Here is a 6,541-nt window from a genome sequence, read left to right on the forward strand (position 1 = left end):
CTCAGATGTTTGTTTTGTTGAGAATAACAACCGCAGCATATGCAGCTTCACCCCAGAAAGTTGCGGGAGTTCCAGACTCATCAAGCATAGCACGAGCCATTTGTTGGACTGTTCTGTTCATCCTTTCCACCACTCCATTTTGTTGAGGAGTTCTAGCTGTAGAGAATTCCCTTCTTATCCCATGTTCTTCACAGAAATCGAAAAATTCATTTGAGGTAAACTCCCCACCTCTGTCGGACTTGAGGCACTTAATTTTGTAACCTGATTCATTTTCAACCAAGGCTTTGAAGGATTTGAATTTTTCGAATGCTTTGCCTTTGTGCTTCAAAAATCCTAACCAAACAAACTTGGAGAAATCGTCAATGAATAATATCAAGTATTCTTCTCCTCGAGGTGACCTTGTTCTGAAAGGACCACATACATCTGTATGGACTAGTTCAAGAGGCCTGCTGGCTGATCCTTCCTTCTCCGGAAGTTGGTTCTGGTTTGCTTACCAAACTGACATGATTTGCATATGGTGTTGTCTGGAATTTTGATATCTGGAAGACCACGAACTGCCTAATATTTGCATGCCTTCCTTATTTGTGAAAAGCTTAGATGTCCCAACCTCCGGTGCCATAACCAATGTTCATCATCCTTGCTCAAATAGCATTGTTGTTGTCCTTCTTCAAATATGTATAGATTATTTGGAGTTCTTCTACCTTTGATCACTGTTTTCCCTGTATCAAGATCACGAACACTACATCCATTTGATCGAAATATTACCTCGGTTCCTTGATCGCACATCTGACTGACACTCAGAAGGTTATGCTTCAAGCCATCAACATACAAAACATTTCCAGCTTTGACCTTTTCTTTCAACTGAGTTGTGCCTTTTCCTTTTATAGCTGCTGGAGTATCATTTCCAAAAGAAACTTTCTTTCCCTTTTCTAAAGCAGAATATGATTCAAGTTTTTCTTTATCACCTGTCATATGCTTCGAACATCCACTGTCGATGTACCATAGATTTTCCTGTCCCTCTGCATAAAAGGCTATCCCACATCTTTCTGATTGTGGTTCCTTTATTCTCCATGTTCTGGTGCTTGAGGCCTGTTCCTTTGTCTGCTGAAATCTGCTCCTGCATTCAGAATCTTCATGACCGAAGTTATACAAATAGAACATTCAATTTCATTTTCAAGAGCCGAAAAGTTGTTATAGGTCCTTTTTGTAATCCTAGTCATACTTCTTTGTTTTTGAGCTTCTCTGGTCATGATTGTTTTATATGCAACAAATTGAACTGCTTTGTGAACAAAGTTATGGCAAGAGAAACATTGGCCATTGAAGAAACTTCTACGGTTATCAAATCTACCGCCTAAATGATTGTAATTCTTATTGTCATCCATTCTTGAAGCAAACTGAGAAGATTTTACCTGTGGCTGGTTGTAGCTTTTGTTCACCCTTAAGATAGATTGCCCCTAGGTTACCTGGTAGTCTTTGTTTGTTCTTGATGTAATTCGTCCCTGCCTTACCTGGTGATCTCCATTGTGCTTTTGCTCATTCCTTCTTGCTGCATCAAGATAACTCTTTGAGGTGGATGCTTGAGATGTTTCTCCATTATACCTCAGACCTGTCTTGTTTAGCGGAGAACGCTGTACATTGATGATCTCATCCAGAGTTTCAGATCCTTTGACAAACTTAAGATTAATAACCTTTGTTTTCTCAATTTCTTTTCTAAGGCCAACAATTTCACATTCTAACTTTTCAAGAAATTTTTCTTTTTCATCAATTTGAGATTGTAGAGTATCAATGATCACATTCTTTTCTTCTATACATGTCTTGAGTCTAGATATCTCTTCATAAAAACTATCCACATCTATAGCATCCATGTAATCATCATCTTCAAAGGCCATTAAAAGTTTATAGTCATTACCTCGTTCATCTTCATCACTATTTGATAGACCATCATTGTCTTCATGAGTGTAGTAGCTTTTCTTATTTGCATTCTGTTTCTTGTTCCATCTAATAGGTTCCTTTCCCTTGTCGATCTTATCCTTATGAGGACATTTGGCAGCATAGTGACCTACTCTTCCACAAGAAAAGCATTTGAAGGGTAACTTACCTCTGAACCGTCCAACACCCCGTTGAAGATTTCTGACAAAATTTGATTCTTCTTCTTCTTCTGACCCATGTCCTGATTCATAGTACTCTCCTTTGCCTGAAGCCTTGAAGGCAGCTTCTCTCCTGTCATATGGACCTCCTTTCCTCATTTCATAAGCAGTTAGAATTCCATGTAGTTGTGACATTTTAAGATGTTGTAGATTCTCCTTTTCTTCTATAGCAGAAACTTTAGATTCAAACCTAGGTGACAAAGATCTTAGAACTTTTTCAACCACAACAGCCTCTTTTATTTCTTCACCCAAATTTTTCATACAATTAACAATCTCATCCACACGAAGAAAATAGTTAGCCACACTTTCATCATTATACATCTTGAGATTTTCATATTGAATCCTGAGGGTTTGAAGTTTTGCACGTTTTACCTGATCATCTCCTTCATAGCTCAGAACAATCTTGTCCCATATTTCTTTTGCAGATTTATACTGCATAACTTTCACAAATTCTGATTGAGATAGACATCCTAGAAGAGTATTGACTGCCTTTGCATTTGTTTCATATTTCTTCTTCTCAACTGGATCTGTAGGAGTAGCTGATGGAAAAGTATACCCTGTTTCTATGATGTCCCAGACTTCTGTACCCAAAGATTGAAGATAGGCAGTAACTCTTACATTCCAATACACGAATTATGTCCCATCAAAAATCGGTGGCCTGATTGATGCTTCCCTCTCGTAGTTGCTCATGATGATAGATCTTCCTTCAAGCGATCAAGCTCCTTCAGAAGAACTTGGCTCTGATACCAATTGTTGTAAATAATACTGAGAGGGGGGGGGTGAATCAGTATTATCAAATTCTTTTCAATATATTTATACTTTGAATTATTCTTCAGATATTGTATGTCATAAAATAATGAGCATAAACAAGAAAAACAGATAGTCACACCAAAGAACACCAGATATAAGGTGGAAACCCAATGTGGGTGAAAACCACCTGCTGCAATATGTCTCTATCTTCTTTCAATTAGAAACTCCTTTTACAATGATTTTGTACTGGTGCAGTCCTTTACCAGTACGCAGGCTGCAACCTGCAAAGAGCTACAACTCTCTCTCGTTTTCCAGTCTCCCCTGGAAGGGAGCTACAACCCCCTACTTCTTTTCTTTCAAGGACCACTTCTCATTAAACATCAAATAAACATCAAGTACATGTGAATCAACCAATCCCCTTATACAATCAAACCAATGAGCCACCCCAAACTTCTCAGAATGCTGTAAACAGAAAATCAACAGTAACCTAAACCCAAATCACAGCAGCAAATAGAAAACAGGCAGCCAACAAATATTTCAAAACAGGTCCGCAACTTCACCAAAATAAGCCTGCGGATACCCGCACTTCACCTTCAGCTGCGCTGCGTATACCCGCACTTCGTCTTCTTCTGTACTGCGTACCCCGCACTGTGCCTTTAGCTGCGCTGCGTATACCCGCACTTCGTCTTCTTCTGTACTGCGTACCCCGCACTGTGCCTTCAGCTGCGCTGCGTATACCCGCACTGCGCCCTCTTCTGTACTGCGTACCCCCGCACTCACGCTGTAGATCGCCTGCGAACCTCTGATTAGGGCCAAATTAACAGTCCTCCAATGTACCACAAACAGTCAGATCCACAGATCTGATCATGCGCCCGAGAGATCACGACTTAGCAATAGATTCGCCTTTAAATTTTACCTTGATTTAGATCTAGCTTTTAAAACTGATAACCCAAAATTCAGATCTTAAGATATTCAACTTTCAAAGATGTCTCAGCCAAGAGATCTCCTTCCCTATTTATAGTCAAGTCCTTATTCACACCATGGGACAAAACCATCAATGATCAATACAAGGGATCCAAACTGGGGCTAAAATAGATCCTATACCACGGGCCAAAACCATAGGATCATGAACGACGGGCTAAATACCACGGGCCAAACATAAGAAACCCCACGTGAGCACACTTCTCTGCCTTGAAGTGAGTGAACTGGGGGACCGTACTTTCTGAACGGGTAACCTGTGAGTATGACCGCACTTCATGAACGACGAACCTGCGGGTCCGCACCTTTTGAACCATTCACCTGCGAACCTCGTAATTTTCATCATTTTGAGAGCCTGAACAGAGTTTTGCCACTTGAGTGAGTTGCCATCAAGTACAATACTTGTACCATAATGCCAACATAAAGTACTTTGATTTATGATTTAAGGCCTTGTCTTTTGATTCTTAGTCTTTTATTTTAGGGAATTAAAAACTAGAACTAGAAAGCTTTTCCTTTCAAACCCAACCTGCTATTGAGTGCATGAACATTGTCTGATAAAAGAAAAATATTGTACTCTCAGGTTGTGCCAAGGAGTTTGAGACAAGGACTTGCCAGACAAATTTTAGTGCCAACATGTTTATTGACATTTAGTTCTATCCTATGCACATGTTATTTGGGTGTTAATTTCCAACATTAGACTTGGATAAATTAGTGCTTTAATCTTTCATATATTTTTCTTGCATCTCTAAGTTCATGATCCAAGTTGGATCCCAGTTGAAGAATTTAATGTTGGAAATATAAACATATATTTTCCCAACAAATCCATGCCTAATGAAAATCCCTTTGGTCTAAGAAATTTATAGCTTTTATTTCAAGTCTATTGTCATTCTACCCTCATCCCTTTTATCTATTTCTTACCACTTTAAACCTATCATTTTGTGCATCTTATGTTGTAGGTTCTTGCTTAGTAATGATGGAAAATAAGTTATAATTAATGATTTAGGGCTACTTTGTCTAGCCCAAGATCGAACTTGAGGCCTAAATTAGGTTTGAGATGTCTTGGCATAGTTCCCAAGTAACTAGGAACATATCAACACTACAACATGATACAAGGATATGATGCTAGGGTATTCATGGAAATTGCACTCAATTTGTAGAGCATCAAGAGCTAAGACTACATTGAATTCGTTAAGGGCCTAGTAATCCAAGTGAATGAGCCAATGATTAGTAGGGTCTCATGACTCCCCAAATGGGGATACCTTGGGATAAGGAAGATAACCATTATTTATAAGTTATGAAAAGCCCAAGGAAAAAAGAATGGAGTGAAAAGGGAGGAATTTTTTAAGAAAAGCTATTATTTCTAAGTTTATTATCAACCATGCATACCTAACTATTAGTTTAGAGTTCATCTGAATTTCGGAAAAAAAAAAATAGGGGTGATTTCCCATTTTTAGGACAACATCAAGATTATTAGGGAAGAGGCACCTCAAGCATGCAAAACTAGATGGAGTGGCCCTTGCTATGATCATTAGAAGGTAGAGCCTCACTCCCCTCACAAATTAAAATCTACCTTATTTATGGACTAGCTATGCAACGAGTCCATGATGAGAATCAAGCTTAAGTGGATTGATATTAGATTCAATCTCCCCTCTCTTATTTCACCCTGCACTTGTAAGAGAAATAGATGAAGAAGAGAAGAAGGTGGAATGAAGAAAGTTGAGAAGGATGTAGGGTGTCATGGAAAGGGTGTTATTACCCAGTTTGTACCATATGACCTTAGTCTAGTATGCAAATAATAACATGAATTCTCAACAACAACCTAAATCAAGAGAAGAAGAGCATCAAGATGAAGATGCCAACATCAAAATTGTGGTCCTTCCAAAAATACTTTTTAAAGAAAAACGAAGAGGAAATATTGTTGTAAACAAATGTGTTCTATGATTGATTCATTTTGACATATACTTTGTACTTTTGGTGTTCTTTATTTTATCTTTAACATTATGATGTATTATGTATTTATTTTTATTTTACCTCTTTACCACTATGATGTGTATGCACATTATTTACTAATTAAATTGGCTATGGGTAAATGAGAGTGATGTGAGGTCAGGGAAGGATCCATATGAACTTCCACTTTCTTATGGTTGGCCTCATTATTAGAGATTAAAGAATTCTTAAGACGAGATAAAATAAATATAGTAGTTCTCTTAAGATAGTAACAAAATTGCAACATAATCATCCAATTCATGAGCTCAACCCTTAAATAATTTATAACGATGTTTTCATCAAGTTCTTATATTTTCTTCTTCTTTTTTGTTAAATGCATATCAAATCAAATGGTAATCAATATTTGTAGCTTCTATTACAGGTTGGATAAAAATATACATGAAGTCTGTAATGAGTATTTTGACAAATATCATGTTGAAAATAGCAACAAGAAATGTTAAAAATAACATCAAGAAAAATCCTAATTTAATTTGTCCTTGAATTAAATTGGGAATAAAATTGTAATTCCACATCTCATGACAACTTGTAATAGTTAAGTAAGTTAATTTGACTTATTTAGCACAATTAATTTGAGTTGAGGTTCTAACTAGAGTCATGTAGGATATCTCCTACAATTAGGAGCACTAGTTGAGTTTATTTGAGTTGTAATTATTTAATTC

This window comes from Pinus tabuliformis, chromosome 6 (genome assembly GCF_031772625.1).
Source record: "Pinus tabuliformis cultivar Carrire ecotype Pingquan chromosome 6, CPIR1, whole genome shotgun sequence".
Classification (NCBI taxonomy): Eukaryota; Viridiplantae; Streptophyta; class Pinopsida; order Pinales; family Pinaceae; genus Pinus; species Pinus tabuliformis.